Genomic DNA, 24,665 nt, shown 5'->3' on the forward strand with positions numbered 1-24,665 from the left:
ACCTTGCAGCTCTAGCCTAGTCAAAGATGGAGGAAGAGAGCAGAGCCTAGTGCAAAGATGTTTGGGAGAATGGATATGCAGAATCAAGTGGTCGTAGATCCCCCCTCAGAGATGAAGCTCTGGTGGTCCAGGAAAGTCTTTGCTAGAGGAGGAGAAAACGGCTTGATGAATGGAGATTCTCATTTGTAAGCAAAGACAGTGTCAGGTTAGGAGCACAGACACTTGAGTTGTTAAAGCATTCTTTGCCAACCTGGTGCCCTTCAGATGTTGTTGGGAATCCCACCTGCCTGCATCTGTTGCCATTAGCCATGCTGGCCAGGACTGATAGTGTGGTGTTGTGGTTAACATACTAGACTTGGATGTGAAAGACCTGGATTCAAATCCCCACTCTATCTGCCATGAAGCTCACTGGTTGACCTTGGGCAAGGTACTGTCTCTCTCAGCCTAATCTACCTCATAGGGTTGTTGGGAAAAACGTGAAGTGTGAAGAACACTACCTTGAGCTCCTTGGAGGAAATGTGGGATATAAATGTAATAAATACTTTAAAAAATCTTGAGGGCTCAAGTCCTGAAATTCCTTTCCTTCTCCTGTGAAGTATGGGTGTGGGGTTCTTCAGGGATGAGAGGGCAATGCTCATCATATACTTAATATTTTATCCACCCAAGTAAATTAATTTTGGCTAAAGCAAAAAGATTTGTGCCAGAGTTCTGAGCATGTCAAGTGAAAAACAAAAGCTACAGGGCACATGCAGAGTGAAAGGCTGCTGAGTGCTGACTCTTAGGAAGTATTTTAGCCTTTTCCTAGGAACTAAAAGCCACGTGTGGCTATTGACAGAGAAGTGGATAAAATTTAAGAACTTCTAATAGTAAGTTTGGTTCAGAAAAGTGATTTGGGGTGGGGTAGAGAAAGAGATATAAATCAGGCTTTTGAATTTCTTTATTATTATTTTTAAATCAGCCAAGCGGCACACAGTGGTGTTTGTATACCAGTGAGTTTAGTGCCATTTATCAATGTGAAATTTTTTGGGGTGGGATTGTATACTCTTTAATTTGAGACTCTCACCTTATGGGTTTTTGTGTGGATTTCAGCCCTAATGGTAATGAGGGCTAGGGTGTGTGTGTGTGATGGTTTATTCCTTGGTTCTCTTATTTTGTTTTCTCTCCTTTGCAAAGACATGCAGCTCTTTTCCCTCCCCCAAGCCCTCATCTGTCTCCAAGGGTTGTGTCCCGCCTCCTCCTTGTTGCCCCCCTTCCCAATGGTTAAATACAAAAGAGGAAGTGCTGTGTGCTTGCCTGGGCCTGGAATGAAGAAGCAGGGGATCTTGGAGGGGGGTGGGTGGGGAGAAGGAAGAGGGGAGGGGAACCCAGAACCCAGAGTGCGGCTGCTATTGAGAAATGAAAAGGCTCCTCCAATTAGACGCTTTGGTGCTGCAAACTTGAGGCGAGGCACTTGAACTGTCACTGTGGAGCCTTAATTAGCAGCTGCGGGTGAGGGGTCAGCCTCAACTCAGCAGTCTTGACAAGGCTGATATCAAGTGCAAGGCAGAGGAGGAGGCAGGCAGGCAGGCAGGGAGAGAGAGGACGGGAAGGAGGCAGGCAGGCAAGCAAACAAGGGGGGGGGGCGGGAAGAAGAGAAGCAAAAGCTCCCTCAACCCAGGACCCAAATCCTGGAACACACAGGAGGAGAGGTGGGGTGTGAGGGAAGTGATGGAGAGATGCAGCCTGCGCTTAAAAAGGGAGTAAAATGGTTGCTGTCTTTCTCTCTGAGCTGGCTCCCTGCCTGCAGTGAGGATTCCAGGAGCAGCTGTTTGCCTGTACCCTGAGCTCTTCCTCCTCTTCCCCTGCGCCCCCCCAACCCCGGACATCATCCCTGTCCACTTCCTCACCTTCCCAAACTGTTTGCCTTGAGATCAGAGTGTGGACGCCGTCAGACAGTGACCCCGTTCCAGAGGGCAGAGGCGCAGGGGTTGTCGTCCTTGGGGTTGCTTGCCATGCCACGGATTTCTGCTTAGGGTCTTGCTTTTGTCCCCCTGCTGCCGTCGCTGCCAGGGCCAACATGCTGGAGATGAAGACCTGGTCCACCTTGCTTCAGAGTCTGAGTGAGTGAAAGTTTAGCTGCCTCCTCCCTGTCAAACCCCTCCCCCCCCCCCGCCTTCCAGCAAAATCTGGCTCCTGTTTTATCTAGCTTGGTGTCCAGCTTTGGGCAAGAGGCTGCAGGGAACGGAGAGCAGGGCTCACTCATGGACTTGCTTGGATGCCCTATTAGTGCAGGGGAGGTCTCTTCTACTTGCACTGTTTGGAGGTGGGAGATTATCTAGCTCCCATGCTTAGCAGGAGCTTATTGGGGGGGAGGGGGGAGGAGACCCATGGTCAGAGATTCTGGGTTCTTTATATAAAAAAACACTTGCTTTCCCTGGCAACATGTAGCTTGGCTTGCTTTCATGAGTTACTTGCCTGTCTGTTTTTGTTCTAAATAACCCTTTTTGTGGTGGAGCTGTTGTGTGCCTATGATGCAGCATGGTAGAGCCTTTAGCCCGTGGAGAGGAGCCAGCCTGGTGGTTTTAGGGGCCCTCGCAAATCATACAAATTGGTATCTGGGTCGGAAAGCAATGCAATGCAGAGAAGTTATGAATAGTAGACCCTGATGGAGAGGCAACAGGCGACAAGAAACAGAAGGATCATGTGCATTCAGCTCACTTGATATTAGAAAGGGCTTGTTTTTTTTGGGGGGGGGAATGGGGTCTTGTATGATTTTTAATGAGTTAAGGGGGGGTGGGTCTCTTGAGAACTCTAGACAGCACCTCTCTTCATTGCTAGCTAATTAAATTCTACCTGCCCAGCAGTTTCCTGAAAGGGAGGGGGAAAACTCATGTTGACTGTGACTTCCTGACCTGGTGGGGCTTCACCTTTGACCTTTGACCGCTGGCCTCTGGCCCTTTTAGGAAAAAAAGAGATGCTTTAAATGCAAAGTTATTTGATAGCTAATCCCAGCCGGAATTTTGGCCGCCTTGCCTTTTGTTCATTTAACCCTCACTTTATGTGTTAGGCATTGGGTGAAAGACAGTTTTGATTGGTTGCAAGGGGGGGGCTTGTCTGGAGAAGGTGGGTGATTTAAGGGAGATTTTGAGGGCTGAAGCGTAAAGCAACATGTTCACAAGTAGCAGCTACTTAGTCTTTCAGTGTCCTGAGAGCAAACTTCCAAGTTATACAGTTATACAGAAACTGCCTGTTCTTCCAGACAGGACCTAAGAGAGACATATATGTATTTATTTATTGTGGTGTCAGTTTTCCAGGCTGACATATAGTATGTGACATTGGTGGGGACGGAGACTGGGAAGGCAAGCCTTCTGCAGAGGTCACACAGATGTGCAGATTACTGGCTTCCTGAGTTGCAAAAAGAGCTTACAGCAAATCCTATATCCATCAGGTTGCAGATTAGACTGTTCAAAACATTTTCTGCAGGTTTGTTGTGGTGATGAGGAATCTCTTTCTCTGTGTGCATGGGAATATGGTTCTTTCAAAAGCACATCAAATCAGAAAGTTTGAGGCCACCCAAACAAAAGGGCATGTGGATGGAAGCCCTAAGCTGCAACTGAATGGACAACCAAGTCAAGGCAGAGCAGCAATAAGAGAAGTGCATGCCTTAGTGGGGCTCGTTATGATTGTGTCTGTACAGCCATAGTAATGGTGCAACAGGTGTCACACCAAGATGGCACTTTGCATTGAAATGAAGCTTAGTGATGGAGCTGTCTCCCCCCCCCCCCCCCGGGCAAAGTTATGGATTACTTTCTTTTTGGCTCTCTACTTCTCTTCTCTTCTCTCCCTCCATCTCTGATAGTATGCTGGGTGCTGTAGAAAACTCACTGATGACAAGAAAACTCTGATCCAAGTTAATAGCTTAATGGGTGAGTTTGGATTGGGTTTGACAGGGATTTGAACTATCCTTTCCTCCCAGAATCACATTCAGCTGTAGGTTCTGTTCTGCTTTACTGTTTTACTCCCTCCCCCTCCTCTTTCTGGGTCCCTGATGGATGTGTTTTTACAGAGCTCAAATTTTGATATTGAACTCAGTAGCCCTCAGTGTTGCAGCTTCATTTCCAGTCTCTAGACGTGGAACTGTTGAAGTAATATTAAAAAGTGTGTATCTTTTAGACCTGATAATCAGAACCTTCAGACACCCTGGATTAAGAGGTGGAGTAAGGTGGGTTCCCAGATCAGAAAGTGTTGCTTTTTGGTCACCTGAGCTCCAGCATCTCTTTAAACCCCTGTTGCCTTCACTTTTGTTCAGGCACGTAGCAAGGTAGAGGCAATGGGGGCGGGGCGCCCTGGGCAGCACTCTGACGGGCGCAGCGCCCCCGGCCCCTTCCCACCCTCCACCGATGATTGCCGCCGCGGCGCGACAACCATCGCCAAGACACCCCGATGTTGCGCCGCAACCCGCTCTGTAGTGCGCTCTGCTTCTTCCTACTTAGGCAGAAGCGAGGGGCGGGTCAGAGAGGGACTCCTCACCTCCTCCACCCGAGCAGGAAGAAGCAGAGCACACCAGCCGAGCAGAGCAGCAGCACCAACCTGGACGGACTGCGCATGTGCGGACATGCGCAGTCCATCTGGGCTGACGCTGCTGCTCCCGCGACAACCTTACGAGCAGCAACTCGTAAGGCTGCTGCGTGTGAAAAGCAGCACGGACAGGGCAGCCTTACGTGCGCTGTTCGCGTGCAGCAGCCTTATGAGTTCCCGCTTGCTCGGCAGATTGTAAGGTTGCCGCAGGAGCAGCAGCGCCAGCCTGGATGGACTGCGCATGCACCGTTCGTCCTGGCACATGTGTCGTGCATTGTGACGTTGTGACGCATGCGTCGTGACGCATGCACGCTATGGAGGAACACCCCATCCCCAGGGGGTGCCGCCCCAGGCAGCCAAGTGGCACCGTTCGCCATTGCTTTTGTTGGTCTGTGGTTAATGGCTTCCTGTGAAAGTGGTTAATGGTGTAATGGATAGGGAGGTGGTGTCTTCTTCACCCCTCCCCTATCAGGAGCAACAAATCATAGCCCCTAGTTTAGTCTAAACTAGGGACCATGTTTCTTTTGTGGAAAACAAATCAAGATGGGCAGTCAGGGTTTGTTCTTGACTCACCGACCAGTCATGCTTAGTTTGAGTGCCTGCAGGATAGCTTAGTTGGTAGCATATGAGACTCATAATCTCAGGGTCAAGGGTTTGAGACTCATGTTGGGCAAAAAGATTCCTTCATGGCAGGGGGTTGGACTAGATGACTAGATCTCTTCCGACTCTACAATTCAATAATTCTATGAAAGAAATCGCTGTCAAATATTTGGGTAAGCCTGGGGACTGTGGCTTATTCCTCCCAAGAACAAGCCAGGAGCCATCTCCATGTTCAGGGTAAGCTATGATTTACAGTGAGGTGCAACCATATCTTGGTGGTAGAGCACCTGTCTTACATGCAGGAGGTCCCAGGTTCAGTCCTCAGCATCTCCAGATTTTCCTGGGGAGTTGCTGCCAGTCAATGTAGGCAGTACTGAGCTAGATGGCATCTGATTCAGTACAAATCATTCCCCTATTTTCCTACAAAAGTTTTTTTAGGGAAGGACCATAGCTCAATGGTAGAGCCTTGCATGCAGAAGGTTCCATGTTAAAGCCCTAGCTTTTTCAGGCAAGACTGGGAATTACCCCTGTCTGAAACCCTAGAGAGCCACTGCCAGTCATTGTAGACAAGATTGCTAAATGGACTAAAGGTCCGAACTCTATATAATGCTGCTTCCTATAGTTGTAGCATGTCAAGCAACATTGTAAGTGTGCTTGTGGTGGTACCCTTAAAAGGGAGAAAGGGAGGAGCTTTAATGTGTGCCTGAACAGCTTTCTGTCCTAGGGCAAAGCGGGTGGTTACAGCAGCAGGATCAGCCTGTGCAGATGAACAGCTTGGGCCAATGGAGGCGGCTGCGCATTGATTTGCTGTCATAAAATACAAGGACAGAAAGCAGCATTTGCTAATAAAAAGGGAGACCTTCCCTGAAAAAAAACAGTTATTACTGTATCCTGGCACTCGAAAGGAACAAAGTAGGTGGGTGGGGGGGTGGGGGGTTGTTGCTTGTTAGAGCTGCCGCAGGCTAATAGGCAGAGGGCAAGGCAGGCAGAGGGCAGGCTGTGCCCTCTCATATGGAGAAGGCCAAAAGGTGCCAGCTAAGCTCTTCTGGCATCAGAATTCCCTTCCCTGGGGAGGATTAGCAGGCAGGGGTTATGCAGACGGACAGCTGGGCAAGCTGTTTGGATCACGGGGAACTGGAAGTAGCTCAGGCTGTAATCTGAGCTAGGAGGGGGTTTATGATTCTGTGCACAGGTCAGTGCCCAGACTGGAAGGAGAGAATGGGGGCGGGGGGGGGGGTAGGTGTCTCCTTTGGACAGCAACACCCATTGCTTGTATGTCTGGTTCCAGGTTGACTTTGAAAAGGGGGCATTATTGTGAATGCATTTCTCCATTACACAGTGATGTCAGGAATTAATTTAGAATTTGGCTTCACCAGAACCTAAGACATGCCCGCCCCAGGGCCCACTTTCAGTGGCTGGGAATGTCTGCTGGCATGAGATTTTTACTATCACTACGGATGCAGAGCCCGCTTGATTTATGCCTGCCCTTTGAGATGGCCAAGTGTTCTATAAGGACTACAGCCAAAGATCTAATTGATCAGTTAAAATGAGTAACTGAGTTCTCTCTCCCGGCCACCAGCCTTCTTGTGCCATACTACCCTGGGGTGAAAGTGGGACAGCATGAAAAAGTGGACATGGGCACACATACTCAATGGCAAATCATCAAACTGAGGCTCGGGAAATAAAAATGTCTTGTGTGATATGGAATAATTTCAACATGTTTTGACTAGTTGTCTTTAGGGTGCAAAATAATCTTCCCCTGCCTTATTCTACTGCCTGATAGCTGCCATTTCCTCAGAGCTTACTGTTCCCTAGGCCTTGTTTCTCTCCCCAGCCCCTGATTTTCTCAGCTCTGTTCATTTTACACCCTTTTATTCCTTGGGCCTTCAACTTCATCCATCAGCTCAGCTTGTTGCTTTACTTAATTACCGTATATTCCGGCGTATAAGACAACTGGGCGTATAAGACGACCCCCAACTTTTCCAGTTAAAATCTAGTTTGGGATATACTCGCCGTATAAGAAATACGACCCGGCGTATAAGACAACCCCCGACTTTTGAGAAGATTTTCCTGGCTTAAAAAGTAGTCTTATACGCAGGAATATACAGTACTCTATTTCTAGAATGGCTTTCAAGCCCTAGTTCCAAGGCAGCTTATGTAACCTTAAATAGTTAAAAACCATTCATACAGGGTCCCTAAACCCCATCATGATTAATGCAAGGACAGCAGAAAAGACCCACAGAGTATAGAAACAAAAGAACAGAACAAAAATAATACAAAAGCAGCTTTAGAGGTGGCTCCCCTGTTGAAAATAACAAGGGAGCATGATTCTTCAAAATCTTAAGGTGGAGGCAGTGCCCTAAAACTGGAGCCACCACTCTAAAAGCTCTGCTGCTTGTTGAAGCTAAGCTAATGCAGCAGCCACTGGTATCTGGAACAGGGTTAAAGTGTTAAACATGTTAAAGTGAGGTGGTGTGGGGGGCTCATAAAGGCACAGACTCCTCCTGAGATTTTTATCCTCTCTCCTGCCCGTGAGTCTTTCATCTTCCCCTCCACTCTCATTACCAGCTTTCTTCCAAAAGTGTACAACACCTCTTTCTTGTGTTAAGGCCTTTTTTTTCACTCACTGGAGACACTATTTTTTCTCACTTTACTCTCCCAAGTGACACTATATGGCATCATTTTACTTGTACTAGTTTCCTATTGAGCAGTTAGAGAATGAATCTTCCATGACATCACAGGAAGCCAGCCAATGGCTGGGGGAAGGAGAAAGAGAAACTCTGCATGTATTCTGCAGTTATAAGACCTACCGAGCCTCTGAGGGATGTTGTTCTCAGTAGTGCTGCTAGAGCCTGGGGTAGTGGGCAAAGGAATCATGACTTTTTCATGCTTAGTTCAGATCACTCTTGACCTGTTCTGGCTTTGCAGGTGAGAGGAGAGGCATTGGATATGCTGTTTCCTCTGCTCCAGTTTAACAGTGTTCTCTTTGACACAATAGGACCAGCAACCCAGTTGCAATTCAGCTTGTTGTACAGAGCAAATGTATCATCTGCATAGCACTATCCTTAGTTTTTGTTCCTTGCATAAGAGAAACCCTTGTAAGAAAAGGCTGTTCAGACTCAGTTTCCCAATATGGCTGCCCCCCCTTCAGAACGGATGCAAACTATTTCACACCTTCTAACTGTGTGAGAAGACGTCAGAGACATCACCTTGCAGTTAAAGCTATGGTTTTCCCAGGAATTGATGCTTTTGGTGCTGGAGGAGACTCTTGAGAGTCCCATGGACTGCAAGAAGAACAAACCTATACATTCTGAAGGAAATCAGCCCTGAGTGCTCACTGGAAGGACAGATCCGGAAGCTGAGGCTCCAATACTTTGGCCACCTCATGAGAAAAGAAGACTCCCTGGGAAAGACCCTGATGTTGGGAAAGATTGAGGGCACAAGGAGAAGGGGACGACAGAGGACGAGATGGTTGGATAGTGTTCTCGAAGCTACGAACATGAGTTTGACCAAACTGCGGGAGGCAGTGGAAGACAGGAGTGCCTGGCGTGCTCTGGTCCATGGGGTCATGAAGGGTCGGGCATGACTAAACGACTAAACAACAACAAACTGTTCTTCCCAAAGGTTGCTGAAATTTCCCCTTTATTGAGTCCTCCCTCCCTCCCCACATTCAACAAGGAGTCTGTTTCCTGTTGTTTGACTGCTCTGGTGAAGATTGGGGTGTTGTAAAATAGGTTTATCTCACTGAAAGACTTACAAGAGGTATTTGAAATGCAACCTTTGTAACCTTGTCAAAGGCTATCTATATATGCCACCTTTAAAATGGAGGGGGGGGCTGGTGCACTCCAGATGTACTATGCCTCCCAGCATCTCTGACCATTGGCTATGCTGGCTAGAGCTGCTAGGAGATGGAATTCAGTAACAGCAGGGAGGGGGCAGTTTCCCCATTCCTGCTTGAAGACAGTGAGATAAACCTATTTTACAAAACCTGTAGTTCAGGCATCCCCAAATGTCAGCCCTCCAGATGTTTTGGACTACAATGCCCATCATACCTGACCACTGAAACTGCTAGCTAGGGATCCATGGGAGTTGTAGGCCAAAACATCTGGAGGGCCACAGTTTGGGGATGCCTGCTGTAGTTGTATCCTGAGTAGTGGCTCAGTGTCCTTTAATACTGCCATAAGTGTCAATGAGGAGCTTCATCAAGCTCAGCATTGTCTACACTGCCTGGCAGCAGCTCCCCAGGGTTTCAGACAGGGGATATTACCTGGATTGAACCTGGGGTCTTCTATAGGCAAACCAAATTCTGCTCTACTTCTGGACAACAGCTCTTGATAGTGACCCTATTATGCAAGAGTGTGCTGGGCCACTGGCATTAGAAAATATTGCTCTGTACAGACTTGGGTACTATTTATGTGCTATGCCACCTCTTTGCTAAGCTTTTAAGAGGAGACATATCTGCGGTTTATTTCATTTTTCTTCCTGTTTTGAGAGCCAGAAGGATGCAGTGGATACAGCAATACTAAAATTGAGAGTCCTAACTCACTGAGTGATATTCTTGGGCAGGTTTGTCACTGGCTAGCTTCTCCTGGCCAGTGTGGGTTTTTTTTGGAGGGGGGTTGGAGAGGATCCTGGGGTGCAAATTGATTTATTCCTAATTTTACTGTTGGAGTGCCAGGGTCTACCTCAGAGGAAGTTGGTTTGAAGTTCTCCTGCACATGAAATAGTGAGTCTGTTTCACTCACAAGATCTGCTGATGGTCATACTTACGTCAAGAGAATGAAAGAGATATATTCCTCAAAAGCTTGAGGTTTTTGAAGGGATTTGGGTGTTGACCTGCTTGATTGAGTTACTGTTTGAGACGCAATCCACCTTTGGGTTCTGTGGGTTGATGCGGGGAGGGGGAGAAAGAGGAGGACTAGAAGGAATTGTCAGCTTTGTGTCTTAGGTGGAGGACTGAACCGCCTCTACAAATGATATATGTTTCCCTGAGTGAACAGGAGAGGTATGAGAACTCCTCCATTCCTGGTCTGCTTCTTTTCTCCCTCTCCCGCTCTCCTTGTCTTGTGCTGTAGCACGATTCCTGTTAAATCAATATTGAGTTGGCACCTGTTATTACAGGATGTGGGACCCAGCCGCCTTCATGCTGTGACTTCTTTCTGTTTCTTTCTCTCCGCTTTTTGGTTTCTCCAATGCACAAATGTGCACACAGAGAGAGAAGGAAAGTGGAATTCAATCACACTCTGCAAAATAGGAAGATTGAACGGCTGAGGAACAGCAGTTGCAGAGTAGACCTGGATCCTCTTTAAGTGCCCTAATGTTGCCCTAGCCACTGAGGGTCAGAGGCCACCTCCCATATGGGCTTTGTTCACCTTGATGGTTATAGATATGCTTGGGATGTTTATGAGTCCCTGAATGACCTGCAAAGCTGACATCGCCTTGCTCAGTAAAGGGCTGGGGGCAAAGGCTGCAGTTGCTGTGTCCGTGTTATGTCTGGCCAGGAGTGTGAAGTGGTCATTTGACTTAATTGGAGGGAATAAGGGACTGTCTGGTATGGAATGAAGTGGTAGCCATTTGCATCCCAGGCAAGAGGCTAGCAGCCCTTTTAGTTGGGTTGGACTTCAGTGCAGACAGAGGGTAGAAGCATCTTTGTGTACCTGAGTGCCTAGTAAAACATGGCCCATCCCTTTGTTCTGACATCTAATATGTGATGCCTTAACAGAGGCTACATCAACACTATACTTTTAAAGCACATGGCTTCCCTGAAGAATCCTGGGAATTGTAGTTTACCCCACACAGAGCTCCAATTCCCAGCATCCTTGACAAACTACAGTTCCCAGGATTATTTGGGGAGTGGAAACCCATTTACTTTGAATATGCTTTAAATGTATGGTGTGGATCAGCCCAGAAGTTGAAGGCCAACTGGATATAGGCATGTCCAGTTGCTGAGAGAATCCAGGCTCCACCACCAAGTGTGTCCTCTGGTACATGAATTCTCTTCCATCATACTTAAAAAACAAAACATGCTGCAGAACCTCTCTCTCTTACAACAGCATTTGGCTTAAGGTCTAGAGAACCAATATTCTTCAGATGGCTTTAAGGGTGGGGCTGAAGAAACCCTCATCCTCTCCTCCACCCATCCCATTGCCTAATGTGCCCCTCCTGAAGCACAGCCAACTCACTTCAGAGTTGCAGCAACATTGCCTGCTCTGGCTTCTTAACAAGGTGTGGGGCTGATTTGCAGCCCTGGAAAGCCAAGCTTCTTGCAGAGTGCTTCTTTGCATGTGCTGGTATCTGCCAGACACACTGTCTTCTTCCAGAGCTGCTTTGTGTCTGGGGAAGGGACCACAGCTCAGTGGTATGGCACATGTTTTGTACATAGCCCTACGTGTTCATCCTCTTGCATTTGTAGTTTAAAAGGGATCAATTTGTACATAATGACTGCCTGATTCCTTATGTTCCACCTTGATTACTGAGATCTTCTCAACACCTCTGAGGTTCAGTTGGCCTCTATTATGGTCAGGCCCTGCTGTTTGAAACTCCTTGCCAGTAGAGGTTTGGCAGGCATTATTCTTGCCTTCTTTTAGATGGCTCCTTTGCAATGTGAATTTGAATTTGAGATTGTATAACTCTGCTTCCAGTTCCAAACAACACAGAATCATCTCCTCGACAAGGCCCTGCAGCCCTACTCCCTTCGCCAAGGGATGGGAGATGGGAGGTGTAGCTCAGAACATCTAGAGGGCACCATTTTAGCTACCCCGTAGTAATAGTTTTTAGTAACACCCCTTGCCCTAGATGCTTAAGATGCTGGCTATGGTGTTCATGCAGTCTGAACAGACAGAACCCAAGTTAAAGGCAAACACATGTATTTTGAAGCTAGAATGTTTCTACCAAATGCTCCATGTCCCCCTCTAAGCAGCAAGCATCCCTTTCAAAAGTTGGATGGTTGCAGTGTCTGCAAATAGATTAATCCAAGCCCAAATATGGGGGTGTTGGTGATGCCTGCCTTTATCTTTCTGGCAAACTCTTGTACAATGCTATTAGCCCTTCTCTGAACCCACTTGTGTGACTTGTTTCGTTGGCTGGCTGGAGGTCAGAGTAGATCTGTACAGATCAGGTTTCAGTTGCAACAGGGTTACATATAGAGGGTCAAAGATGGAAAGGAGTCAAGCATTGAGCAATGACCTGGATCAGGAGAGAGGCTTTTGTGCAGGGTGGTAACTAGAGGAGATATAGGATGTACATCTATTGCTGCAGCATCTGGAGTCGTTGCCAGTTGCTCCAGTAAGGCTATGCTTGTCCCACACCACAGCATTTCCTGCCTGGCTGTGTGAGGGAAGCCCCCTTGAGCAAAAGACTTGCTTTCCTGCCATGACGCCTGCTGATTTTTCCATTGTCTGTAAGCAGATAGGGTTAACATTCCCCAGGGAAGGCAGGGCCTCTGGAGACTCGCTGCAGTCCAGCAATGAATGGTGCCTTTTTAATACTCCATCCTTCAATCCTTATCTCTCCTAATTTATTGGACGTAACTGGTGCGCTGATGGATCCGCAGCTCAGACCTTGGCTTCTAAATTTCAGCATTAATAATCTCAGCCTTCAGCCAGCTCTCCAGATGTCTTTGATTTAGCTGCTCACTCGGGAGGGGTGCAACCCCGTGTCCCTGGTGCCAGCGTTAATGTGGCCTGCTGACAATATATTTGGGCTTGGAATTGCATTTCCCTGATGAATTAATTCGCCTCTTAGTGACTGTCCCTCCCTCTATCCTCCTCCCTTCTTAGCTGGGGTCAGATGTTCTAATGAATGGGGTCAGGATCAACTCGTTGCCTTCCTGCCCTATCCTCTCATTCTGTCCCCCTCCTCCACAAGTGAGAAAGGGGAAATTTATCTGGCACTGTGAGTGAGAGACAGACACACAGGCACAGAGAGAAGCAAAGAACTTGCTTAATCTTCCATCAGCTTTGAACTGTTGTGCTAGGGCACTCTATATTGGAAGGCAGGTGGTAGGGAATAGTAATCAAGAAATCTTTACCAGTTGCTTTGTGTGCTCCTGGCTGTTCCCGTTCTGCAAAAAATAGCCCAAGCACCATGGTGGTGCCTGCCTCACCACCAGTGCCATAAACACAGGAAGCTGCTGCACAGCAGGTCAAGACTGTTTGTCCATGTACTGTACTCTGGTTTCCTATGTTACAACTGGCAGCCGCTCTCCAAGGTCTGAGGGAGATAAGGGTCTGTGCTACCTTCCTTTTAACTGGGGATTCACCTTGGGACCTTCTGCATGCAAAGCAGGTGCATTCTGCATTCTGTAATTCAGGCATGAGTTTTATTTTATTTTTTATGGTGGTGGAGGGGCATGATCTGGACAGGGGTGTGTTTTGATCCCTGCAACTCAAGCTACTGTGGCAGGGAACGTCAGGAGAACAAACTGGATTGTTGGGAACTGTTGGTTCGTATTCAAGTGACAGATTCTAGGGCTATTACAGATGTTTTGGATTGTAGTTCCCACTCAGCACAGCTGGGAATTGTGGTCCAAAATATCTGGAAAGAAGCTGGCAAAAGCTGACCTAATTAGAGGCCTGAATATGCTGTGTATTGATTTGCCTGTTTTGCATAACTTAGCCTGCTTCTTCTAAGCTGAGCTTTAAAAGCCCTGATCAAATAGGAGCTGGAGGTTTCTGAAACAACCCCAAAAACCTGTTTGACTAGAACTGGACCCAGGTGGTGCTGTGGGTTAAACCACAGAGTCTAGGGCTTGCTGATCAGAAGGTCGGCGGTTCGAATCCCTGCAACGGGGTGAGCTCCCATTGTTTGGTCCCAGCTCCTGCCCACCTATCAGTTCGAAAGCACATCAAAGTGCAAGTAGATAAATAGGGACCGCTTCGGCGGGAAGGTAAACGACGTTTCCGTGCGCTGCTCTGGTTTGCCAGAAGCAGCTTTGTCATGACCCGGAAGCTGTCTGCGGACAAACGCCGGCTCCCTCGGCCTATAGAGCGAGATGAGCACCGCAACCCCAGAGTCGGACACGACTGGACCTGATGGTCAGGGGCGCCTTTACCTTTACCTAATGGTGCCCTTCATCATGGGCAACAATTTCTTCATTCCTGTCTTCTAGAAACTTTAATCCTGCTGCTTTACTGGGCAAATCTTTCAGCCTATAGAACCCTGCAAACAACTCCAACAGCATTTGATACTGGCTTGTCAGCTGGTGCATGCCAATAGGAGTCATTGGAGGGGCACATCAACAACCCTCTTTCAAAAAAGAATCTCTTACTTAGTCCAACTGACACCTACATCCCTGACCTTGCTCACAATGAAACATTTTTGAGTCTATTTTAAAGGTCATTTACAATAGTGGTCTTCATTGGCATCACGAACAAGACCCAGCTGGTCCACGACTCTGCTTATGGTTCAGAGGAGCTATTTAAAGCCAAGGGAAATAATTGACTTGCTTTTCCTGTTGCACTTTGAAATCTTCTTTCTCCCTTTTTTTCTTTAAAGATGGTTAAAATCAGAAAAATTGACCTTATTCCAAGTAGTTCCTTGAACAAGCCTGGCTGCAGTCTTAAAATAATCAGTGGATCAGCCAGGGCTGTCTGGGGGAGCAGAAGTGGGTTGCAGCCAGTGGATGTCCTTAGTCAGAGTGGCTGAGATTAGCAGTCCAAGTAAGGAATGGCTTGTTTTCCTACGAGCTCTTATTTTTCCATAAAAAGGAGACACTGAGGGCTTGTTCAATTGATGCTGGACGCCCATTGTAATAGGGGTTATTATCCAGATAATTGGCACGTGGTGATAGATGGCAATGCAGAGGTAAGGAAAATTAGGCTGGGCAGATTTTAAATTTTTTTATTCCAGCCTTTGATTCACTGGGCTTTTCTCACTTGAACACTGGCCTCCCCTCGATGACCTGTTGCAGTTTCTGCCAAAATCTTTAATGCTCAGATCAGTGTGGTACATAGGCAAAACACAGCAGGTGCTGCACATATATACACAGAGGCATTGATCCAGCAACAACACCTCCCTTACAATCCCGTTATAAGTGAATTGGGTGGACACAACTTAGTGGAGCAAGGCATTCTGATCCCTAGTGCTATTTTTCTAGAAAAAGAAATGCAGGAGCTCACCATTAGTGCCTGCCTTGTTCTCTTACAATGGCAAAGGAGCCTACCTGAGAGGTGCCAGAACTGAGTTCCAGCAAGTTCCAGCTGAAAGAAAGCCCTGGGTAGACAACCTTGTACTTCTCTGAGAAGGCTGAACCTGCCCTGTCTGTCCATGCCTACTCTGGGTTCTCAGTAACCTAGGAGAAGGAGGGTATACCACTGCTTCAACAGGGCAGCAACCTCCCCTGGAGAGGGAGGACTAGATGTAATTTCTGACAACTGGAGGTGGTGGTGCAATATGCAAATTGGCCAAACCAGAACCAGCCTCCAACAGCTCCAGAGTGGGCACCGAAGCCCCTGTATCGTACTGTGGGAACTGGTGGTAGCAAGGGAATCCCCTCTCCAGGATCCTCTTCCTCAGGGCTCTCCCAACACAGGCAGAGACCTTCCCAGTCCACTAGATCCCTTCCTGGGATCTGCCACTCCTCTCTTCTGTCCTGGCTTGACCAGCCCCCTCCCCAAGTGTATGACAAGGAGCAGTAAGTATGCAGAGGCACCCTGATAAAGGGCCGATTGGGCCCTTTTCTGGTAACATTTACATGAACAAACTGTTTAAGGGAATGGGCATATACTTCTCTTGTTTAAAGAGAAGACAGCACTGGAGCTGCCTTTGGATGGGGTCAGTGGGGGGATATTGTGCAAGTTTTGCTGGGTTTATTGCTAATCCCCCCCATTTCTAACTACATTTTGTGATATGGAACTGTGCCTTTGTGATGTACGGTATATACCATGGTTTCCTGCATAATTTTGTTCACACCAGTGGGTGTGGTATGACACACAACTGTGGACATCATTGGACATGTCTCCAGTACTGCCTTCCTCCCCCCACCCCACCCCATATCTATTCCCGATGACCCTGTGTGCGGTTTTGAAAAACTTATTTCCAGCAAAAGAACTGTATCCCATTGAAAGAAGGAAACAGTGGTAGCCTTCCATTTCAGTGTATCAATCAAAAATTGAAACTCACACTCTTTCCAACCTGTTTGTAGAAAGGTGCATGTTGGAAAGGTCATTGACAGAGCACCTATTTTACATTCAGAAGGTCCCTGACTCAATTCCTGGCATCTTCAGGAAGGGCTGGGAAATACGCCTCTCTGAAACCCTGAAGAGCCAATGCTAGTTGGTGAGGTGTTGGTAGTACATAGGAACGTGGGAAGCTACCTTCTTTATACTGAGTCAGACCATTAGTCCATCTATCACAGAATCATTCACTCTGACAGGCAGAAGCTCTCCAGCATTTCAGACAGAGATCTCTCCCAGCTCGTATCTGCAGATATCAGGGATTGCCCTCTGCAGATATCAGGGATTGCCCTCTGGACCTTTTGCAGGCAAAGCATATGCTCTACCACTGAGCCACAACCTACTCAGTTAGATGGACCCAACAGTCTGACTTGGGATAAGGCAGCTTCCTCTTGTTTTCTACACAAGGAAAGTTGTGCAGATTTCTAATGAGAGTCTACCTCCTATGACCATTAGGGCTTATTTTGTAGCCACTATCCCACCACCCACTATCCCACCACCTTGGTGTGGTTCTTTGTGGTTGGTGGGTTCTGATCCCCAAGCTTTGGAGGAGATGGAGCCTGGGGCAAAAATCCCCCTCAAACTCTGCTTCCTGCTTCCTCCAGAGTCTGCTTGTGTTCTGCTGATCCTCTGCTCATCTCTGAGCCTTTAAAGATAAAGGTGGGATTAAATGACACTGAGCTGAAAGGAGCAGGGAGAATCTAATCGCAGCTTCTCCGGCTTCACACCTGAGAACATGCTGCTCTGAACATCTTTGCTTAATTAATCAGCTAGGTGTGCATGTGTGCATGTGAGCGAGCACACAACTGCCGGGGGCCTGTTTGTGGTGTTAGCCTATCCATGTGGTGTTTGGCAGCTTGCTATGCAGCAGACACGAGGCTAGACTTTAAATAAGGGTGCAATTATTGTCTGAATAATTGACGAACAACGGGCAACGCATCGGCACTCAGCGTAATGGGCTTTGGTCCGTTGCCACGGAAGAGGCGCCGGCCTCCTTGGCTCTGCCAGCTTTTTCCACATCTTTGGCGAGAAGGGCAAGTGAAGGTGTGGGGAGGAGCTTCTTCCTTTCCCTAATTTTGTTACTTTTTGCCCCAAGTCAGGAATTAGTCCTATAATGGGATATAGCACTGAGATTCTCTCAGCAGATTAGATCTGAGCTTTAGGTTAGGGTTTTTGGGGGGGGGGTTTGGTTTTTTCTCAGGGGTGAGCAACTATAGTAGTAGCATCAAGAAGTTTAATATACTCCCTCAAAATCCCAGATTGGTTGGAACATCCATGTGACAGCCACAGGTACACCGGGTGCTTTTACCTAAGCCAAAGCTGGGGAATCTGCGGCCATGTTGTTAGACTCCAACACCCATCATCTCTGACCATTGGACATACAGACTTCAGCACATGGTAGGAGTTGTACTCTGGCAACATCTGGAGGGCCACAGGTTCCCTCATCCCTAAAGTACATCTGTGAAAGCTTCTGAGGGTCAGCTTGCTGTTGTGGTGAGAGTGTTGTGTTTCAGTGCAGCAGACCTGAGTTCAAATCTTGTTTTGCTTTCTCAGTGGCCTTGGGCCACATCATTTTTGCTCAAGTCTACTCCATAGGGCTGTGGTGAGATTGACATGCTGCTTTGAGCTCCTTGAGCAAAAGACCAGAGATTACAAATGTCATCAACTGTCCTGAAGAATGCCTGTCCTTGTATGTTTGGAAAGGGAAAGTGTATGAAGATGGGCGGTTTTGGCTTTACTAGTCTGCTTTTTTTCTTTCTCACAACCTGTTATTTGAGGTTCTGCTTATTTGGCACTCTTGTAAATCAACTCAAAAACAAAACATAGGGTAGCAGCCAACTAAATTTTATTTGTGGGTACACCCATTGAAATTACTGCACCTAAGTTAAGCATATTCATTAATTCCAGTGGGTCTACTCTGAGTAGGACTAACATTGGATATAACCCATTGTTTTAGTTCCGAAAACAAAACACACAACCATATCAAACAAACTCATGTTTTAAATGGGGAGGTGGGGGTGGGGTTGCAAGGAGCAGGTGTTAATCAGTTGGGAGGAGGGAACGGCTCACCTTGGTATGGGATATCTTCATGTCATGTGAAATGGTCAGAAAAGCATCCAAGGAACAAGGGCAGAAAATCACAGCTCTTGGGCCCTCACTTTGCTCAAGTAGTGGTGGAGTTGAGTATGTAATTGGCTCAGCGTTCCTGGTCCTCATGGTGCTTTTGGCAGGAGGAGATTGTGTCCATTTCAGCAGGAAACATTTAGCCCTGTTTGAGGCAGGTCCCATTTAACTAGAGCATAAACACATGTGCACACACACAACTTCTGGTGTCACTGACCTCAGTTCTCTGCTGGGTTCAGTCTAAACATCACAGGTCAGCTGCAGGCTAAATCAAATTTGACTTGTCACTGACCCACAATAAACATTTAAAGTAGACATTCAAGCACAAATCACTGAGGCTGTGGGATTTGTGTGTGTAAAAGAAGTGTTCTCTGGCAGTTTCAAAGCAACACACCTTTTAGAGAAGTATTTAGGCTAAAAAGAAGGCAGCACCACTCATACATTAGCAACATGTGGGAGTTCAGTTGGTTGAGGTTGAGATGTGTTATTAGGCAGTCTGTAGGCAGACTTTAAGCTATATATGTATATGTATAGCTATGAACTCCTGTTCATCATCTCCTGTGTGTCACCATCTGCTTTTTGTTCTTTGTCAACTGTCTATCTGCTCACTTGTGTACCCCTTGTAATAATGAAATATCCAAGGTACTGTTCAGCTAGTGGGAGATGGGAACAATACCTTCGGTCCATGCTAACAGTGCCACCTGCAGTCATGGTGCCGATTTTGCTCAAGGTCAGAAAGCAAGCCAGTGGGGAAGAAGGTTCTTGGATCTGGCAGTGTCTGCCAGGGCATAGAAGTGGCTGGCTTTCTTTGGGCAGCCTAGGCAAACATGGGTTGACTGGCCTCTTGCGGTGCATTTCCATGCAGCTGCCTGAAATCCTGTGATTGGTGTTGTGTCAGGACTTGTATTTTTGCAGCGTTTCCTAAGAGGACAGGCGTTAGAAGGACAGAGTGGCTCTTTATATGGCACATGAGTCATTGTGGCGGGGAGCAATTTTCCATTCTTATTCCACTTGCTGTGCCTCTTCCTTCTCTCGCCTTCCTGCATAAGCCTTCAGTGAGCCTCGCTTCACTTTCTTGGATGAGCAGCTTTTCATGCAAGTGGTGGGAGAATCCTTATGCTTTCTCTTTCTTGCTGTGTATTAAGAACAGATGGATCGCCCTCCAACGAGCCTGTCTGCACCGTTAACACTTGATGAGCCCTGCCGCCACTCTGACTTAAGTGAGGGAGCACCGGGTGCCTCACTTGGCTGCCTCTTGGCAAGGGAGGAGCTGCTGGCGCCTGGCTTAGCGTTACAGTGCTATGTGGCTAATTGTCCTTGTTTATAGTGGCAATGTCCCTCTGTGGGGCGTGGGTGGCCTTGACCAGGGAATGACCAGAAGGATCAAGAAAGAAAAAAGAAATAGACAACTGGGAAGACAGACATGAAGGTGCCAGGAAGCTGAGTGGGGATCTGATGAGGGTTTGGTAGGAGTGCAGGCTGCAAAAAAAAAAAAGTTAAAAAAATTGAGCAAAGTCCATAGTTGGCAACTAGAGCAGGCAGCTGCTTTGGAAAAGAGAATAGGCATAAGGTGGGGCAGGTTCCATTGTACTTCCGCTCCTTAATTCTGGTTGTGGACTGTGTAACTGGATGGGTTGTTTTTGTACAGAGGCTGCAGGTAAAATTGTGTGACAACCTGTGTACTTTGGAAAGTATCCCATGCCTTGTAAAACAAGCTGTGTAGAGAATGTATTGAAGGGTGCTTCTTATTTGTTTAGAAGGCCACAGGTAAATTGTCTGCAGACAAAATATGGCACAGAAGTTGATAGCTGCCTACCACAACCACAGCTACTGCTGCTAAGTAAACAATGTGTCTGTGGACTTGTTGCATAGATGGAGAATCCTGGTTGGGGATCCACATTTGGGTGGGAAATGCTATGGTATATCTCCTTGATAATGACATCTCCTTGAGAGATGGAAAGCAGACATGTGCTAAAACACCCCCAAGAAACCCTCTTCTCTCAAAATTCGAAAGTAGCACTTGCAGTATTGTGAATTGGCCCTTGAATCCCAAGACCCTGGGGTAAATCTGGGGAATGCTGGCTGAGGAACTGATGCTGCTTCATTTCTTTTCTGTATCTTATTAGTTAATTTCCCATTCTTACTAGAGTTTTTCCTCCACTTTGACCAGTTAGGGCTCAGGATAAAGGCCAGGGGTTCCACAGAGTTTGACTGGTCTTTGTAGTGAACTAAACATTTCAGGTCATCTGGACACCTCCTCTCCCACAAGAGGCAGATATTGTCACTGGCTTGTGCTGCACACTGAAAAGTCAAGGTGTGGTCAAGGACAATGCCTAGCATCAAGCTTCGGACTCCGGTGTGTGTGTGTGTGTGTGTGTGTGTGTGTGTGTGTGTCTGTGTTTTTTCTTGAAATTATACTGTGCTCTTCCAAACCCAGTGGGGAAACTGTTGTCTTCTGCCTTTAAAACACCCACACACCCCTACCTCTATCAGAATGGGAGAGGAGGTTTAGGGTTTTTGTTTTGTTATTGAGCTTTAAAAGTGCTGTACCAGCACATACACAATTTTGCTCACCAGAGGCGAACGCTCCACTTACTCTCCAGTGTGAAGGACTTTCTGATGCCTCCAACAAACACTCATGCACTGCGGTTTGGAGAAGGAAATAAATAGTATACATTTCTTCCCATGATTGTTTCATTAGTTACTGTATTCAAGGCCCAGGTACAAGTAAGACTGGAATCCCGCTTCTCCCTCCAGCCCTCTATGTGCTTGTTAGAGAAATTGCTTGAGGGTGATTTATTTATTTATCCTTTAGTCCATTTATGGACAGTTTACTCTTCACCGAACTCTAAAGTGGTGTTCAATAAGGAAAATCCACATACCGTACAAATAAAAATACATCAATATACAATAAACACAATTTCAGGCCATTTGCATTAAGAAATATATAAAAACACACAAGCAATATCCACAACAACCTTATCTATATCCCTAAGATATATACTTAGGAATGGATGGGAAGGAGAAATGGAAGCTTGGCTCATTATCTTAGGATTTTGGACCCCCTGACCAAAGTGGGCCTCAGCCATCCCCCCAGTCTTGGAGCTAGATAAGAGCATTCACCCACCCCAAATGCCTCTGACCTTACTGCACAATTAGAGTGATGACCTTCTCCCTCATCCCCAGTTCTAAGGAAGGCCTGGGGGCACCCAACACTTGTCCAAATCCAGTGGCTTACTTGCCATAGCAAGCATGGCAAGGGGAATTCTGAACCCCCCAGTGCCTATATTCTTGACATCATTGAGCAGCTCCTTGTCATTATGCTTCTGATGACAGCATCCTGCATTGCAGGGGGTTGGGCAAGATGACCCTTGGGGTCCCTTCCAGCTCTACATATCTGTGATTCTGTTATCTTGGTTGGGTAGAGAGATGTGCAACACCTTCGTGCCTGCCTGTGGGGCTCTTGCTCATGGAGGCAAGAGGGGAGCTTTGGCAGCGGCGCTAATAATGCTGGGGCCTGCCCGGCAATTGATTTAAATCATTTTATAGAGAAACCTATGCAAAATAAAAAGCCCTTAATCACATTTGTATCCATTTCCAGCCTCGGTAAATCAATTTGGATTGAGCCGGGTGCCACACTTACAGCTTATTAGTGTGTGTCTATATGGTCAAATTAATGCTAGCCCAGGTTCACCTAATGGGGTCGCTGCCATTAGATTTTCTGCCTAAGCCTCCATAAGCCGCAGCATTTCAAAAAAGAAAGAAAGCTGCAAGAGGAGTTGGTGAGAGCGCCAAGATGTGAAGGGCAAAGGCTAATGGCACTTCATCAGCGGCACAGCTTTCTATGGCTTCTACCTTTGGGGATGGGCCATGGCTCAGTGGCAGACTGCCTGCTTTGCATGCAGAATGTTCTAGGTTCAGCCCCTATCATCTCTAGGTAGGCCAGGGAATGTACATTGTCTTAAGTCCTAGAGAACTTCTGCCTCTCAGTTTAGACAATGCTAGATGACTGTGGGGTCTGTCTCCGTATAAGGCAGCTTCTTACATTCACATGCCTGCTCATTTATTTTCTCCCTGATGTGGCCTCCCTGGCAGTGAGGAGAGGGAGTCTATCACAACATGGGCTGTGACCTCCAAAGAGGGGTTGCTGTCTCTGAAGCAATCCCACCCATCTGGCATGCGGGTAAAGCCCTGGCAGGCTCCTCTGGTGGGAGCAGCAAGTTTCTGATCAGTGCTGAGTGTCAGACTTACCATTTAAATTTGCAGCAGTGACCCCTGCTGTAGCATCATTCTGGGAAATTAGGATGGCTCTTCCCAGAGCCAGCTGTCTGGTGCTGTTCAGAGCACCGGAAAGCAAAAAAAAAAAAATTCAAGGGGGTGGTAGTGCTGCCCAGGGCTGGCATTAATTCTGGCAACTCTCAAGGTTGCTGTGTGCTGACACCAGGCCTGACTCAGACTGGGAAAAGACCATATGCAAACCTTCACACAGTGCCAAACAGAAGTCTGGCTTAGTAGGTCTTAGTAAGTCTTGTAGTGGCCAGGGTTCAGGCTGCTACCCCTTCAGTTGCACCTTGCTCTGTCCCTGTGGCCAGTAGCAGCAGAATACCTTATGCAGATTTGAATATGGAAATTCATAGGGGTTACAGAATTTATTTTTTGTGAATTCGAGGGTTTCTTCAACCCTGCTTACGATGCTGCGTGTGCAGCTCAAAGCATGATGGGAAGTTGGAGGTGGTGGCTCACCTGCAAGGATTAAACAAGGGCAGGTATTTGCAACAGAGGGTGCTGGGGAAACAGCTGATGGAGCACCTTAATTCCCCTAGCGGCAGCTTTCCCTCCTTCCTTTCCCCTCTTCCCCCTCCCCTCCCCTCCCTTTCATGTAGGTCATATAGCAGATAGCCTAGTACATTTTCCACCCGCCCATGCTCCACACGTTGTGTACTGAATTCCTCTCGCACGCTCAATTATTTATAATTATAGCTTTAACAGGCTCTGGCACTGTGTCCTGTCCCATTAAGGGAAAGGGAATGGTATGGGGGATGGAGGGGAGAGAGAGAAGAACTTGCATAGCCGGCATTGTCAGTATGCTTTCCTCACTATCGACATTGAGAATGCAGAAGCCTCCAGCTTGCAGGCCCTCCCCAGTCTATTCCACCACAGGCAGCTCAACTGCCCTGTCCAATCCAGAAGCTTAATTACTAGTGAGTATTGCAGCACAGAAATGGAGAGAGGGGTATGGAAGGTGTGCAAGGAAATAGATGAATGCTTTGTAAATATCTGCATTAAAGCAGATACCCAATTGCAGACTGTGTCCTTGGGAAACTAATTAGGGCACCTTGTGTCATAAGAGGTTGGGAAGCTTTGAAAGCCACTGTTTTAGCACTCCAGGTCCCTACACTCCCATTTCCTAAGCAGAATTGTCAAAGGTCTCTGTCTCTCATTACTTTGCAAAATCATGTGTCAGAGTTCTTGCCCAAGCAGTTTTGTGGAGAAAGAAGCCTTTTCTTTGTGATTGTGGCACCAAGACCTTGCTCCACTCAATGGAAGAAGTTAATAAGAAGTTCCACTCTGGACCTACCTAGTCCAGCATTCTGTTTCTTACAGTGGCCAATTAGATATCTCCTGGAAGCCTATAAGTGGAGCATGAGAGCAATAGCCCCCATCCCCTGCTGCTGATCTCCACATAACCATCATGACTAGCTGTCCATGATAGCCTTAGTCTCCTATGATCTAGCCTAGTAATCCTTTGATAGTGCCAGAGCTTATTAGGCAGGTGAGGGAGGTGTCTGTGCCTTACTTGGCCAACTGAACAATCCTTCTCAGGCTTTTGCCTGGAGTTTCACTCTGGGTTCCACAGGGAGAGTGGCTTTTGGAGTGGCATCTCTTCCAGCAGTTGAGAAAGGCTCCTGGGACCAAAAGGTAATCCCATAGTTTGGAAGAAGGGTGGGATATAAAATCAATACATGAATGAATGAATGAATGAATGAATGAATGAATATTGGAAAAAAGGTGTGGTGTCAGGTTGACATTATTATTATTATTATTATTATTATTATTATTATTATTAAAACCATCATCAGTTTATTAATTTTCTTCCATACAAGCATCTCAAGACAACAGACAATAAAAACAGCAAAAACAACAGCAAAGTTTTAAAAACTCAGCAGCTATGGATAAAACCATACAAAATAGGCATTCGTGACAAATACC

General features: G+C 47.0%; 1 protein-coding gene and 1 long non-coding RNA gene across 4 annotated transcripts in view; both read left to right on the forward strand.

Moving 5' to 3' along the window:
* Positions 1-24,665, forward strand: part of GSE1 (Gse1 coiled-coil protein) — a 391,224-nt gene that overhangs the window by 197,359 nt on the left and 169,200 nt on the right. The window lies entirely within an intron of this gene.
* LOC132592333 (uncharacterized) overlaps positions 1-24,665 on the forward strand; it is a 120,504-nt gene that overhangs the window by 61,778 nt on the left and 34,061 nt on the right. The window contains exon 1 of the long non-coding RNA XR_009557793.1: positions 1-24,665. This exon is cut by the window's left edge and continues 61,778 nt beyond it; it is cut by the window's right edge and continues 32,778 nt beyond it. This is a non-coding gene — a long non-coding RNA (uncharacterized LOC132592333).

The sequence above is a fragment of the Zootoca vivipara genome, chromosome 6 (genome assembly GCF_963506605.1).
Source record: "Zootoca vivipara chromosome 6, rZooViv1.1, whole genome shotgun sequence".
In the NCBI taxonomy this organism is placed as follows: Eukaryota; Metazoa; Chordata; class Lepidosauria; order Squamata; family Lacertidae; genus Zootoca; species Zootoca vivipara.